Genomic DNA, 17,490 nt, shown 5'->3' with positions numbered 1-17,490 from the left:
CAACATCGCCACCTGCCTGATGCAGCCACCAAGTACACTCCCTTTTTTAGATGGCAGCTATTAACCAGCTACAAAGTTCTAACTGTAATTGAACAATTGACCCATGGAGGCCTCCTGACTTTCTAGACCCATTGGGGATGGGTCAACTCAAACTTGAAAATGAACAAGGTGGGAAGAGCCCAACCAACAGGGACCGCTATTCAGATAGAAATGGTATATTCAAGAGTACAGCCAGCCTGGTTGAGCAGAACCTTGGGTATTACAGCCATTTTTATCTTTTACTCCACTGTCTGAAGCATGCCACTGGCTCAAGAGGCACTGGACTCACAGAGCTTCCTTTAAATACCTGGGCCTGATTCACTGATGGCTCAGCTAAGATGAAATCTGATGATGCCCACTGGGCCTTGACAGCTGGATAACCTCAACAACTCTGGAAGACTGATTGAAATAAGGAGCAACCAGCATGACAGAATAATGCAAAGCCATCACCCCAGCTTTAATTCAGGGGTAGGCAAAAACTATGATGGTGGGCCAACCGTGCCCATTCATTTATGTACTGTCTATGGATGCTTTTGTATGACAGCAGGGGAGCTGAGTATAGAGATCGCATGGAATGCAGAGTCAAAGATACTTATTATCTGGTCCTTTAAAGAAAAAGTTTGCTGACTCCTAATTCTGAAAACCCTCTAGAAGTTTTATTTTTACTGACTTTTCCTCAGTTGGCAATGGCCTGGCCAGTGGTCTCATCTGCCGGAAGGAAGACTAAACACTTGCAGATTACAGATGCACCTCTTTGGGGACATGAGTTCTGCAAACAAATCATGGCTGCTAATTGAACAATCTGGATCACTCATGGCCAAGGTAAGATTCTATTCACTGATGGAAATGACTGGAATCAAGCTGCTTATCAAGCCTACAGTACCCTGCACTGCACTGTGATTGCCATTCAAATCCATCAGTAATAAATGTTTTGCCTCTGGCTTAAGTACCATCTATTATCCACTGTTTCACATCCATTCAAACTATGCATGATGTCATAATTGAAAATAATATGTATTCTGCAGTTGTTGCGTTTGGTTATCTATTAGGCTAATGTAGCTAACAGTGTTATTCTAATAATTTATGTCTTTTTTCTCTATTCTATCAAACATCAATAAAGTGGTATTAAAATCAACAATGCTGATTGTAGAATTATTCATCCTATTAATTCTGATTTTATTTAATGTATTTTAAAACTCAGTTTTAGATGCATATATTTATTTTCTTTTTTATCACCCAGCCCAAAATGTCAAGGTGCATTTAAATTACGTGCATTTAAAACTGAGTTTAGGTGCATACACTTAAATGTTCCTGATAATTTGACTTTTCAACAATACAAAATATCTCTGGTAACAGGCTTTGTCTTAAATTCTATTTTACTCGATACTAATATAGTTGAATTTCCAGTATTCTTATGTTTCTTATTTGCATGATGTATCTTTTAACATACATTTACTATCATATTAATGTCTCTATAGTCAATATTATCTTATAGATAATTTCTTCCTTTATATTGGAGTACATTAATATTTAATTTCTATATGGTTGAATTTTGATATACCACTTAATATTTGTTTTCTGTTTATTCCTCTTTTTCTTGTGCTTCTGCATTTCCTTTCCTGTCTTTTGCATTAACTGAACAATTTTTAGTATGCCATTTTCATTGAAGTACTGATTTTTTATGTATAGCAATGTTGAATCTTGCAATAGTACAGCTCTATATACCTGCCTCCGCCCTAGCATCCTCCATCTTTGTGCTATAGTTGTCATATGCATTACATGTATATACAATACAATACCCCCACACTATTTCAATCATACCCATATATTAGACAAAAATTTTCAAAAGGGAAAAATTATCCTTTCTATTCAACAATAAATGACCACATTTTTCATTATTTCTTAAATATTTAGTTTGCTTCTGGTATTATGCGCCATTAGCATAATTTCTAGTGTGGATGTCCTGGCTTTACTGCTCCTTCATCCTTGAGAGATACTGTTGTTTGATGGAAAACTTTAGGTGGCCAATATTTTATTCTTGGAGTCCTTCAGACATGTTATTCCACTGTCTTCCGACTTCCATGGTTTCCAATGAGAAGTCAACAGTGTGTTAAAATGTACTTTCTCTGTGTGCAATGCATTACTTTCATCTGCCTACTTTCAAGATTTCCTCCTTATTTTGGTTTTCAGAAAAATGACTATGATGTCCTTTGACATGGTTTTTGTTGTATTTAATCTGATGTGTTGTTTGCTTATCTTTTTGAAGTTGTAAATGTATGTCTTTTGACAAAAGTGTAAAGTTTTCCACTTTTAGACTTTTTTTTCCTCCCTTACTCTCCTCACCTTCTGCAATAACTACAGATACGATGCCTCTGATATTGTCCCACATGTTGCTAAGACTCCACTTATTTTCTATTTTTTCACTCATTCAGTTTGGAAATTTCTAGTGATCTATCTTCAAATTCATTTACTCAATCAAATTCTGCTGTTAACACACCCATTTCATTTTTATTTTTGATATTGTATTTTTAAGTTGTGGACTTTTCACTAGGTAATTTCCTGTATTTTCTCTTTTTCTGCTGATATTTCCTACCCTTTTATTTAAAAGAAGCATATTTTCCTTCATATCACTGAACACAGTAATAATAGATGCTTTAAAATAATTTCTACTAGAAGATGGAGACTTCTAGTTCCAAAATGGTGGTATAGAAGCTACCTGGCTTCACTACCCCTGCAGAAAACCAAAAACAAATATATAGTATCCAGATTTTAACAGCAACATTCAGAACCCAAATATGAGGATGAGACAATTCCTGAGGCCACAGAGAAGAGAAAAAAAACCTCAGAGTGAATGCTAAAAGATTCAGACTTCCAGATCTGTGATGCCCCTCCCCTGATTCTGCCTGGCATCAAGAGCACAGAAAATCTCCCCCTAACTCATGGTGACTATACTGGAAAAAGTAAGATTGAGGAGGTAAACCAGGTTTCCCACCATCTTGGATGCTCTGGCAGGAAAACTGTCCTTGCCTTAACTGGGAAGTACCGTGGCTGCCTGATGGGAGAAACAACCCTGAGGACAGACAAAGACAAAGTGGGGAGGCTAGACTACCATCCCTAGCCCTGGAAACTCTGTTCCGTTACTTGGCCAAAGAAGACACCAAATTAGAATGACTGTTCAGCAGCACCATGTAGTAGGAGATACATTACACAGGTCCCTGGGTACAAACTCCCAGCCAGACTTGACACACTGTGGGGATAACCACTTTGGGATGCTCCCAAAACAGGATAGGCAGCACTGCAATAATTTAGCAGAGCCAAGGTGAACCTGGGCTTTAGATACCACCTACATCCCAAAAGAAGGGCAACAACTTAGCTGTAAAGATTCACTAACAGGCCAGACATGCTGCCTCCGAAAGGCCAAGGCAGGTGAGAGGATCACTTGAGGCCAGGAGTTTGTGACAGGCCAGGGCAACACAATGAGAGTCTGTCTCTTAACATATATATATATATATATTTTTTTAAAGTAGCCAGGTATGGTGTCATGTGCCTGTAGTCCTAGCTACTCAGAAGGCTGAGGTTAGAGGATTGCTCCACCCGGAGTTCAAGATTACAGTGAGGAATGACTGCACCACTGAACTCCAGTCTGGGCAACAAAATGTGCCCTGACTCTAAAAGGATTTAAAAAAATGCACTAAGCAAAATGTACCCAATAAAAACAAAACAAGGTAGACAGATAAAACTAAAATAAAGTATCAATGCAAAGATATAGACATACACATGAAAAAACAACAGCAAGTAGGGAATTATGACCTCCCCAATGGACAAAGCAAAACTCCAGTGACAGACCCTAATGAGGGAGTGATCTGTGAGCCCTCTGACCAAGAATTCAAAATAGCAGTTTTAAGGAAACTGAGTGATCTCCAAAGAAAACACAGAAAATCAATTCAGAAATTTATCAGAGAAATTTAACAAACAGATTGGGGAAAAAATGTGGAAATTTTGGAACTGAGAAACATACTTGCTGAACTGAAGAAGTCATTAGAGACTCTCAACAGTGGAATGGACCAAGTGAAGGAAAGAATCAGTGACCTAAAATACCGGCTATCTGAACATACAATTGGGGGGGGGGGGGGCGGGAAACAAAAAGGAATAAATACCATCAACAGGATGCAGACAATTACTTCAAAAGACCAAATCTAAGAATTATTTTAAATAATTAAATAATTAAATCTAAGATAATAAATTTAATATTTATATAAGATTTAATAAATAATTAAATCTTAAATCTAAGAGGGAGGTAAGAGTAAAGGGTAGAAAATGCAGCCAAAGAAATAATAATGGAAAACTTTCCAAAACTTGAGAACGATATAAATATCCAGTTATGGGAAGGACTGAGAACAACAAACACTCAACCCAAATAAAAATACTCTAACACATATAATAATAAAAAGCTCAAAGGTCAAGGAGAAAGAGAAGATCCTAAAAGCAGCACGAGAAAAGAAGCAAAGACTGTATCTCCAATTTGTCTGGCAACAGACTTCCCAATGTAAATCATATAAGCCAGGAGGGAGTATAACAACATTTTCAAAGTGCTCAAGGAGAAAACACTGCCATTCAAGAATACTGTATTCAGCAAAATTATATTGAAATATGAAGGAGATATAAAATATTTCTGAGACAAACAAAAACAGATAATTTGCCACCACCAGACCCACCTAACAAGAAATGCTAACGAGAGTAATTCAATCTGAACCAAGAAAACTCTCACGTGCAAAAAGAAAGCTTTTCAAGGTATAAAACCCACTGGTAAAAAGTACGTGGTGAAACACAAACTATTCTATAACTGAAATGGTGGTGTGCAATCTGCTTATAACTCTAATATGAAACTCAAAAGACAAATCTATCAAAAAAATAATCGCTATTAGCAACTTGTTAAGACATAGATAATACAAAAAATACAAACTGATACAACCAAAGTCAAGATGCTGGGGGTGCCAGGCGTGGTATCTCACACCTGTAATCCCAGCACTCTTGGAAGGCAGATCATTTGAGGTCAGGAGATCAAGACCAGCGTGGCCAACGTGGTAAAACCCTGTCTCTAGGCATGGTGGCACGTCTGTAATCCCAGCTACTCAGGAGGCTGAGGCAGGAGAATCATTTGAACCCAGGAGACGGAGGTTGCAATGAGCCGAGATCATGCTACTGGGTAACAGAGTAAGACTTTGTCTCAAAAACAAAACAAAACAAAACAAAAAGATGCTGGGTGATTGAGTAAAAGTATAAATTATTTTTACATGTTCTTTTGCCTGCCTTTGTTTCCACTCTTCTATTTGTGATCTAAGATAAGTTGTAGTCTCTTTAAAATAACTTTTTATATCTACTATAAGATATTTCTGTAAGCCTCCTGGTAACCACAACACAAAAACTTGTAACACAAAATCCTGTAACAGACTCACTAAAAAGAAATAGCAACAAATTAACAGCATACTACCAGAGAAAAGAACTTATCCACAAAGGAAGGCACTAAGAAAGAAACACCCAGAAAACAAGCAAAAGAATGGCAGTAGTAACTTCTTACTTATCAATAATAACACTGAATGTAAATGATCTCAATTATCCAACTAAAAGGCACAGACTAGCTGAATGGATAAAGAAACAAGAACCAAATTTTATGTTGCCTTCAAGAAATCCACTTCACCCATAAAGACACACGTAGACTGAAAGTGAAGGGGTGAGAAAAGATACTCCATGTATCTGGAAACCAAAACAGAGCAGGAATAGCTATACTTATATGAGAAAACAGACAATCTAAGATTATAAAAAGAGCAGAGAAGGGCACTTTACATTGATAAAGGGGCCAATTAAGCAAGCATATGTAACAATTATAAATATTCAACCAACACTGGATATCTCAAGTCTATAAAGAAAATATTAATAGAACTAAAACAGAGATAGACTGTAATACGATAAAAGAAGGAGACCCGGGGGCGGAGCAAGATGGCCGAATAGGAACAGCTCCAGTCCCCAACTCCCAGCGCGAGCGACACAGAAGACCGGTGATTTCTGCATTTTCAACTGAGGTACTGGGGTCATCTCACGAGGGAGTGCTGGACAATCGGTGCTGGTCAGCTGCTGCAGCCTGACCAGCGAGAGCTGAAGCAGGGCGAGGCATCGCCTCACCTGGAAGCGCAAGGGGGAAGGGAATCCGTTTTCCTAGCCAGGGGAACTGAGACACACAACACCTGGAAAATCGGGAAACTCCCACCCCAATGCGGCGCTTTAAGCAAACAGGCACACCAGTAGAATATATCCCACACCTGGCCGGGAGGGTCCCACGCCCACGGAGCCTCCCTCACTGCTAACACAGCAGTCTGCGGCGATCTATCTGCAAGGCAGCAGCGAGGCTGGGGGAGGGGCGCCCGCCATTGCTGAGGCTTAAGTAGGTAAACAAAGCCGCTGGGAAGCTCGAACTGGGTGGAGCTCACAGCAGCTCAAGGACGCCTGCCTGTCTCTGTAGACTCCACCTCTGGGGACAGCGCACAGCTGAAGACCAACAGGGGAAGCAGCGGGGGCCGGTGCAGACGCGAACGACACTGTCTGACAGCTTTGGGGAGAGCCGTGGATCTCCCAACGCGGAGGTTGAGATCTGAGAACGGACAGACTGCCTGCTCAGGTGGGTCCCTGACCCCTGAGTAGCCTAGCTGGGAGACATCCCCCACTAGGGGCAGTCTGACACCCCACACCTCACAGGGTGGAGTACACCCCTGAGAGGAAACTTCCAAAGGAAGAATCAGACAGGTACACTCGCTGTTCAGCAATATTCTTTTTTTTTTTTTTTTTTTTTTTGAGACGGAGTCTTGCTCTGTCACCCGGGCTGGAGTGCGGTGGCCGGATCTCAGCTCACTGCAAGCTCCACCTCCCGGGTTTACGCCATTCTCCTGCCTCAGCCTCCCGAGTAGCTGGGACTACAGGCGCCCGCCACCTCGCCCAGCTAGTTTTTTGTATTTTTAGTAGAGACGGGGTTTCACCGTGTTAGCCAGGATGGTCTCGATCTCCTGACCTCGTGATCCGCCCGTCTCAGCCTCCCAAAGTGCTGGGATTACAGGCTTGAGCCACCGCGCCCGGCTATGTTCAGCAATATTCTATCTTCGGCAACCTCTGCTGCTGATACCCAGGCAAACAGGGTCTGGAGTGGACCTCAAGCAATCTCCAACAGACCAACAGACAGTCCTTCTGACTGTCAGAAGGAAAACTATCAAACAGGAAGGACACCTATACCAAAACCCCATCAGTACGTCACCATCATCAAAGACCAGAGACAGATAAAACCACAAAGATGGGGAAGAAGCAGGGCAGAAAAGCTGGAAATTCAAAAAATAAGAGCGCATCTCCCCCTGCAAAGGAGCGCAGCCCATCGCCAGCAACGGATCAAAGCTGGTCAGAGAATGACTTTGACGAGATGAGAGAAGAAGGCTTCAGTCCATCAAACTTCTCAGAGCTAAAGGAGGAATTACGTTCCCAGCGCAAAGAAACTAAAAATCTTGAAAAAAGAGTGGAAGAATTGACAGCTAGACTAATCAATGCAGAGAAGATCATAAACGAAATGACAGAGATGAAAACCATGACACGAGAAATACATGAAAAATGCACAAGCTTCAGTAACCAACTCAATCAACTGGAAGAAAGAGTATCAGCGATTGAAGATCAAACGAATGAAATGAAGCGAGAAGAGAAACCAAAAGAAAAAAGAAGAAAAAGAAATGAACAAAGCCTGCAAGAAGTATGGGATTATGTAAAAAGACCAAATCTACGTCTGATTGGGGTGCCTGAAAGTGAGGGGGAAAATGGAACCAAGTTGGAAAACACTTCAGGATATCATCCAGCAGAACTTCCCCAACCTAGTAGGGCAGGACAACATTCAAATTCAGGAAATACAGAGAACGCCACAAAGATACTCCTCCAGAAGAGCAACTCCAAGACACATAATTGCCAGATTCACCAAAGTTGAAATGAAGGAAAAAATCTTAAGGGCAGCCAGAGAGAAAGGTCGGGTTACCCACAAAGGGAAGCCCATCAGACTAACAGCAGATCTCTCGGCAGAAACTCTACAAGCCAGAAGAGAGTGGGGGCCAATATTCAACGTTCTTAAAGAAACGAATTTTCCACCCAGAATTTCATATCCAGACAAACTAAGTTTCATAAGTGAAGGAGAAATAAAATCCTTTACAGATGAGCAAATGCTTAGAGATTTTGTCACCACCAGGCCCGCCTTACAAGAGACCCTGAAGGAAGCCCTAAACATGGAAAGGAACAACCGCTACCAGCCATTGCAAAAACATGCCAAAATGTAAAGACCATCGAGGCTAGGAAGAAACTGCATCAACTAACGAGCAAAATAACCAGTTAATATCATAATGGCAGGATCAAGTTCACACATAACAATATTAACCTTAAATGTAAATGGACTAAATGCTCCAATTAAAAGACACAGACTGGCAAACTGGATAAAGAGTCAAGACCCATCAGTCTGCTGTATTCAGGAGACCCATCTCACATGCAGAGACATACGTAGGCTCAAAATAAAGGGATGGAGGAAGATCTACCAAGCAAATGGAGAACAAAAAAAAAGCAGGGGTTGCAATCCTAGTCTCTGATAAAACAGACTTTAAACCATCAAAGATCAAAAGAGACAAAGAAGACCATTACATAATGGTAAAGGGATCAATTCAACAGGAAGAGCTAACTCTCCTAAATATATATGCACCCAATACAGGAGCACCCAGATTCATAAAGCAAGTCCTTAGAGACTTACAAAGAGACTTAGACTCCCATACAATAATAATGGGAGACTTCAACACTCCACTGTCAACATTAGACAGATCGATGAGACAGAAAGTTAACAAGGATATCCAGGAATTGAACTCATCTCTGCACCAAGCAGACCTAATAGACATCTATAGAACTCTCCACCCCAAATCAACAGAATATACATTCTTCTCAGCACCACATCGCACTTATTCCAAAATTGACCACATAATTGGAAGTAAAGCACTCCTCAGCAAATGTAAAAGAACAGAAATTATAACAAACTGTCTCTCAGACCACAGTGCAATCAAACTAGAACTCAGGACTAAGAAACTCAATCAAAACCGCTCAACTACATGGAAACTGAACAACCTGCTCCTGAATGACTACTGGGTACATAGCGAAATGAAAGCGGAAATAAAGATGTTCTTTGAAACCAATGAGAACAAAGATACAACATACCAGAATCTCTGGGACACATTTAAAGCAGTGTGTAGAGGGAAATTTATAGCACTAAATGCCCACAAGAGAAAGCAGGAAAGATCTAAAATTGACACTCTAACATCACAATTAAAAGAACTAGAGAGGCAAGAGCAAACACATTCAAAAGCTAGCAGAAGGCAAGAAATAACTAAGATCAGAGCAGAACTGAAGGAGATAGAGACACAAAAAACCCTCCAAAAAATCAATGAATCCAGGAGTTGGTTTTTTGAAAAGATCAACAAAATTGACAGACCGCTAGCAAGGCTAATAAAGAAGAAAAGAGAGAGGAATCAAATAGATGTAATAAAAAATGATAAAGGGGATATCACCACTGACCCCACAGAAATACAAACAACCATCAGAGAATACTATAAACGCCTCTACGCAAATCAACTAGAAAATCTAGAAGAAATGGATAATTTCCTGGACACTTACCCTCTCCCAAGGCTAAACCAGGAAGAAGTTGAATCCCTGAATAGACCAATAGCAGGCTCTGAAATTGAGGCAACAATTAATAGCCTACCCACCAAAAAAAGTCCAGGACCAGATGGATTCACAGCTGAATTCTACCAGAGGTACAAGGAGGAGCTGGTACCATTCCTTCTGAAACTATTCCAATCAATAGAAAAAGAGGGAATCCTCCCTAACTCATTTTATGAGGCCAACATCATCCTGATACCAAAGCCCGGCAGAGACACAACAAAAAAAGAGAATTTTAGACCAATATCCCTGATGAACATCGATGCAAAAATTCTCAATAAAATACTGGCAAACCGGATTCAGCAGCACATCAAAAAGCTTATCCACCATGATCAAGTGGGCTTCATCCCTGGGATGCAAGGCTGGTTCAACATTCGCAAATCAATAAACATAATCCAGCATATAAACAGAACCAAAGACAAGAACCACATGATTATCTCAATAGATGCAGAAAAGGCTTTTGACAAAATTCAACAGCCCTTCATGCTAAAAACGCTCAATAAATTCAGTATTGATGGAACGTACCTCAAAATAATAAGAGCTATTTATGACAAACCCACAGCCAATATCATACTGAATGGGCAAAAACTGGAAAAACTCCCTTTGAAAACTGGCACAAGACAGGGATGCCCTCTCTCACCACTCCTATTCAACATAGTGTTGGAAGTTCTGGCTAGGGCAATCAGGCAAGAGAAAGAAATCAAGGGTATCCAGTTAGGAAAAGAAGAAGTCAAATTGTCCCTGTTTGCAGATGACATGATTGTATATTTAGAAAACCCCATCGTCTCAGCCCAAAATCTCCTTAAGCTGATAAGCAACTTCAGCAAAGTCTCAGGATACAAAATTAATGTGCAAAAATCACAAGCATTCTTATACACCAGTAACAGACAAGCAGAGAGCCAAATCAGGAATGAACTTCCATTCACAATTGCTTCAAAGAAAATCAAATACCTAGGAATCCAGCTTACAAGGGATGTAAAGGACCTCTTCATGAAGAACTACAAACCACTGCTCAGTGAAATCAAAGAGGACACAAACAAATGGAAGAACATACCATGCTCATGGATAGGAAGAATCAATATCGTGAAAATGGCCATACTGCCCAAGGTAATTTATAGATTCAATGCCATCCCCATCAAGCTACCAATGAGTTTCTTCACAGAATTGGAAAAAACTGCTTTAAAGTTCATATGGAACCAAAAAAGAGCCCGCATTGCCAAGACAATCCTAAGTCAAAAGGACAAAGCTGGAGGCGTCACGCTACCTGACTTCAAACTATACTACGAGGCTACAGTAACCAAAACAGCATGGTACTGGTACCAAAACAGAGCTATAGACCAATGGAACAGAACAGAGTCCTCGGAAATAATACCGCACATCTACAGCCATCTGATCTTTGACAAACCTGAGAGAAACAAGAAATGGGGAAAAGATTCCCTATTTAATAAATGGTGCTGGGAAAATTGGCTAGCCATAAGTAGAAAGCTGAAACTGGATCCTTTCCTTACCCCTTATATGAAGATTAATTCAAGATGGATTGGAGACTTAAATGTTAGACCTAATACCATAAAAACCCTAGAAGAAAATCTAGGTAGTACCATTCAGGACATAGGCATGGGCAAGGACTTCATGTCTAAAACACCAAAAGCAACGGCAGCAAAAGCCAAAATTGACAAATGGGATCTAATTAAACTAAAGAGCTTTTGCACAGCAAAAGAAACTACCATCAGAGTGAACAGGCAACCTACAGAATGGGAGAACATTTTTGCAACCTACTCATCTGACAAAGGGCTAATATCCAGAATCTACAAAGAACTCAAACAAATATACAAGAAAAAAACAACCCCATCAAAAAGTGGGGAAAGGATATGAACAGACATTTCTCAAAAGAAGATATTCATACAGCCAACAGACACATGAAAAAATGCTCATCATCACTCGCCATCAGAGAAATGCAAATCAAAACCACAATGAGATACCATCTCACACCAGTTAGAACGGCAATCATTAAAAAATCAGGAAACAACAGGTGTTGGAGAGGATGTGGAGAAATAGGAACACTTTTACACTGTTGGTGGGTTTGTAAACTAGTTCAACCATTATGGAAAACAGTATGGCAATTCCTCAAGGATCTAGAACTAGATGTACCATATGACCCAGCCATCCCACTACTGGGTATATACCCAAAGGATTATAAATTAGTCTACTACAAAGACACATGCACACGTATGTTTATTGCGGCACTATTCACAATAGCAAAGACTTGGAATCAACCCAAATGTCCATCTGTGACAGACTGGATTAAGAAAATGTGGCACATATACACCATGGAATACTATGCAGCCATAAAAAAGGATGAGTTTGCGTCCTTTGTAGGGACATGGATGCAGCTGGAAACCATCATTCTTAGCAAACTATCACAAGAAGAGAAAACCAAACACCGCATGTTCTCACTCATAGGTGGGAACTGAACAATGAGATCATTTGGACTCGGGAGGGGAACATCACACACTGGGGCCTATCATGGGGAGAGGGGAGGAGGGAGGGATTGCATTGGGGAGTTATACATGATATAATTGATGAATTGATGGGTGCTGACGAGTTGATTGGTGCAGCACACCAACATGGCATAGGTATACATATGTAACAAACCTGCACGTTGTGCACATGTACCCTAGAACTTAAAGTATAATAAAAAATAAAAATAAAATAAAAAATAAAAAATAAAAAAAATAAATAAATAAAAAGAAATGGAGTTGTGAAGAAATCTGGAAATAAAAGTGAAAATAAAAGTAGAAAAAAAAAAGAAATGGAGTTGTGAAGAAATCTGGAAATAAAAGTGAAAATAAAAGTAGAAAAAAAAAAGAAATGGAGTTGTGAAGAAATCTGGAAATAAAAGTGAAAATAAAAGTAGAAAAAAAAAAAAAAAAAAAAAAGAAGGAGACCCTATTCCAGTAATGCACAGATCATTCAAACATAAAATCAACAATGAAACAGCAGAGTTAAACTACACACTAGATCCAACAAGCCTAACTGATGTTTAGAGAACATTTTATCCAACTGCTGCAGCATACATTTTCTTTACCAGCACATGGGACATTCTCCAGAAGAGACCATATCTGAGGTCATAAAACAAATCTGAACAAAACTTTTAAAATAAAAATCATATCAAATATCTTTTCTGGCCACAATGGACTAAAACTAGAACTTAACAAGAAGAACTGGGGAAAATATATAAACACATAGAAATTAAAAAACATGCTCCTGAGTGACCAATGGGTCAATGAAGAAATAAAGAAAATTTTAAAATGTCTTGAAACAAATGAAAATGGAAAAATGGAAATGCAACATACAGGCCAGGTGTGGTGGCTCATGCCTGTAATCCCAGCACTTTGGGAGGCTGAGGGGGCAGATCACTTGTGGTCAGAAGTTCGAGACCAGCCTGGCCAACATGGTGAAATTCTGTCTCTACTAAAAATACAAAAATTAGCCAGGAGTGGTGGCAGGTACCTGTACTCCCAGTTACTCTGGAGGCTGAGGCAGGAGAATCACTTGAACTCAGGAGATAGAGGCTGCAGTGAGTCAAGATTGTGCCACTGCACTCCAGTCTGGGCAAGAGAGCAAGACTTCATTTCAAAAAAAAAAAAAAAATCCAATATACCAAAACCTATGGAATACAGCAAAAGCAGTACTAAGAGGCAAGTTTATAGCAATAAATGCCTACATGAGAAAAATGAAAGGCTTCAAATAAACAACCTAACGAATATACCTCAAGGAACTAGAAGCAAGAACAAACCAAAGCCAAAAATAGTAGAAGGACAGAAATAATAAAGATCAGAGCAGAAACTAATGAAATTGAAGCTAAAAAGAAATACAGATCAATAGAACAAAACATTAGTTTTCAAAAATGTAAACAAAATCAATAAGTCTTGAGCTAGACTAAGAAAAAAGAGAGAAGACCTAAATAAATAAAACCAGAAACAAAGAAAGCACACATAACAACTGAGACCTCAGAAACACAAAAAAATAATTAGAGACTACTGTGAACAATTATACACCAACAAATTGGAAAACCTAGACGAAATGGATAAATTTCTGGAAACATACAACCTCCAATATTGAATCATGAAGAAACAGAAAACCTCAACAAACCAACAAAAAGTAACAAAACTGAAGCTATAATAAAAAGCCTCCATAAAAAGCAAAAAAAGCCCAGGACTTGACAGCTTCACTGCCGAATTCTACCAAACATTTAAAGAAGAATTAATACCAATTGTACTTAAACTCTTCAAAAAAATTGAAGAGGAGGACATACTTCCAAACTCATTCTACAAGGCCAGCATTGCCTTGATACTAAAATCAGATAAGGACACGACAACAAGAAAAGAAAACTACAGGCCAATATCCCTGATGAACATACACGTGAAAATCCTCAACAAAATACTAGTGAACAGAATTCAACAACACACTAAAAAGATCATTTATAATGATCATATGGGATTCATTCCAGGGATGCAAGGATGGTTCAACATAAGTGAATCAATAAATATGATATAGCATATTAACAGAATCAAGAACAAAAACCACATATTTCAATAGATACTGAAAAAGTATTTTACAAAATTCAACATCCTTTATGATAGGAAAAAACCCCTCATCAAAATGGGTATAGAAGCAACATACTTCAAAATAATAAAGACCATTTATGACAAATCCACAGCTACCATTATACTGAACAGGGAAAAAAATGAAGGTTTTTCCTCTAAAGACTAGAACAAGACAAGGATGCCCACTCTCACTACTGTTACTCAATGTAATACTGCCAGTCCTCGCCAGAGCAATCAGGTAAGAGAAAGAAATAAAGGGCAACCAAATTGGAAAGGAAGAATTCAAATTAGCCTTGTTTGCATACAACATGATCTTATACCCAGAAAAGTTTACAGAACTCACCAAAAAATTGTTAGAGCTGATCAGCGAATTCAGTCAAGTTGCAAGTTACAAAATGAACATATAAAAATCATTAGCATTTATATACATCAACAGAGAACAATCTGAAAAATCAAGAAAGCAATCAATCCCATTTGTAACAGCTACAAAAATATAAAACTCCTAGGTCTCAATCTAACTAAAGAAGTTAAAGATCTATAAAAACTATGAAATATGAAAGAAATTGAAGAAGGCACAAAAAATGGAAAGATATTCCATGCTTATGGATCAGAAGAATACTGTTAAAACCACAATACTATCCAAAGGAGTTTATAGATTCAATGCAATCCCTATCAAAATTCCAACGACATGCTTTACAGAAATAAGAAAAAAACTTAACATTTGTATGGAACCACAAAAGACCACAAATAGCCAAAGCAATCCTGAGCCAAAGGAACTGAAGGCATCACACTTCCTGACTTCAAAATTTACTACAAGTCTATAATAATCAAAACAGCATGGTGCTGGCATAAAAATAGATACATAGACCAATGGAACGGACTAGAGAAACTAAACATAAATCCATACATTTACAGCCAATTCATCTTTGACAAAGATGCCAAGAACATAAAAAGGTGAAAGAACAGTCTTTTCAATAAGTGGTGCTGTAATAACTGGATAGTTATGCAGAATAATGAAACTAGACCTCTATCTCTCACCACAACAAAAATCAAATAAAAATGGACTAAAAACGTAAATCTAAGACTTCAAACTATGAAACTACTAAAAGAAAATTTTGAGGAAACAGTCCAGGACACTGGTCTGGGCAAAGCCTTTTTGTGTAAAATCTCAAAACACAGACAACCAAAGCAAAATAGACAAATGGGATTACCTGAAGCGAACAAGCTTCTACACAGCAAAAGAAATAATCAACAAAGTGAAGAAACAACCCACAAAATGGGAGGAAATATTTGCAAAGTATTCATCTGACAAAGAATTTGTAACTACAACATATAAAGAGCTCAAGTAACTCAACAGCAAAAACTCCCAAATAATCAGATTTTAAGATGGGCAAACTCCAACCCAAATTAGAAACAAAAGAAAAAATAAGAAAATTAAAAATGGGCAAAAGATCTGAATACATATTTCTCAAAAGAAGACATACAAATGGCCAATAGGTATATGGAAAAAAATGCTCAACATCTCTAGTCATCAGAGAAACACAAATCAAAACCACAATGAGATATCATCTCACCCTAGTAAAAACGGCTTGTGTCAAAAGGACAGTCAATAAAAGATGCTGGTGAGAATGTGGAGAAAAGAGACCCTTGGACACTGCTGGTGGAAACGTGAATTAGTGCAGCCACTTATGGAGCACAGTATGGAGGTTCCTCAGAAAACTAAAAATAGAATTACCATATGATCCAGCAATTCTACCACCAGGTATATAGCCAAAAGAAAGAAAATCAATGCATCTAAGGGATGTCTGTACTTCCATGTTTGCTGCAGCACTGTTCACAACAGCCAAAATATGGAATCACTCTAAGTGTTCATCAACAGATGAAAGAATAAAGCATATATGGTATATACAGCAATGAAATATTCAGCTATTAAAAAAAGAATGAAATCTTGTCATTTGCAGCAACATAGCTGAAACTGGAGGCCACTATGGTAAGAGAAATAAGCCAGGCACAGTGAAATGTTGCATGATCTCACTCCTAGGTGGGAACTACAAAAGTGGATCTTTGATCCTTTTGCAGTTCATAAGCATGATGAGTGGGTTTTCACGCTGCTGTGTGAGATGTGCCTCCCTTAAGTCTTGTTACAACGTCAGCACATTACCCATCTGATGTGGAAAAAAAAAAAAACAGTGGGTCTCATGAAGATAGAAAGTAGAATGGCCCAGCACTTTGGGAGGCCAAGACGGGTGGATCATGAGGTCAGGAGATTGAGACCATCCTGGCTAACACGGTGAAACCCCATCTCTACTAAAAAATACAAAAATTTAGCTGGGAGTGGTGGCGGGCACCTGTAGTTCCAGCTACTCGGGAGGCTGAGGCAGGAGAATGGCGTAAACCTGGGAGGCAGAGCTTGCAGTGAGCTGAGATCCGGCCACTGCACTCCAGCCTGGGCGACAGAGCGAGACTCCGTCTCAAAAAAAAAAAAAAAGAAAGAAAGTAGAATGGCAGTTATCAGAGGCCAGGAAGTGTGAGGCAGGGGGCAATGAAGGGGAAGAAAATGAATATAAATGTATTTATTACCACTGAACTGTACACTTAAAAATGGTAAAGATGGTAAATTTTATATGTATATTTTATTTATTTTTTTATTGTTTTATTATTATTTTTTTTGAGACGAAGTCTCGCTCTGTCGCCCGGGCTGGAGTGCAGTGGCCTGTTCTCAGCTCACTGCAAGCTCCGCCTCCCGGGTTTATGCCACTCTCCTGCCTCAGCCTCCGAGTAGCTGGGACTACAGGCGCCCGCCACCTCGCCCGGCTAGTTTTTTGTATTTTTTAGTAGAGACGGGGTTTCACCGTGTTAGCCAGGATGGTCTCGATCTCCTGACCTCGTGATCCGCCCATCTCGGCCTCCCAAAGTGCTGGGATTACAGGCTTGAGCCACCGCGCCCGGCCTATATGTATATTTTAATCTCAATTTTTTAAAGTATAAAAAAGGAGAAAATTGATATGGAATATATAGAAACTTTCTATACTATCTTCCCAACTTTTCTGTAACCCTAAAATGATTCCAAAATTGA

The 17,490-nt window shown here is 39.1% G+C and overlaps 1 protein-coding gene and 1 non-coding gene across 10 annotated transcripts in view; one reads left to right on the top strand and one right to left on the bottom strand.

The window, feature by feature from the left end:
• BCAS3 (BCAS3 microtubule associated cell migration factor) overlaps positions 1-17,490 on the bottom strand; it is a 733,207-nt gene that overhangs the window by 434,008 nt on the left and 281,709 nt on the right. The gene's annotated exons all lie outside the window — the stretch shown is intronic.
• Positions 16,482-16,585, top strand: LOC115895057. The gene has a single exon (XR_004055261.1). It is a non-coding gene; the product is annotated as a small nucleolar RNA U13 (small nucleolar RNA).

This window comes from Rhinopithecus roxellana, chromosome 19 (genome assembly GCF_007565055.1).
Source record: "Rhinopithecus roxellana isolate Shanxi Qingling chromosome 19, ASM756505v1, whole genome shotgun sequence".
NCBI lineage: Eukaryota > Metazoa > Chordata > Mammalia > Primates > Cercopithecidae > Rhinopithecus > Rhinopithecus roxellana.
This window is presented reverse-complemented; position numbering and strand designations above follow the sequence as displayed.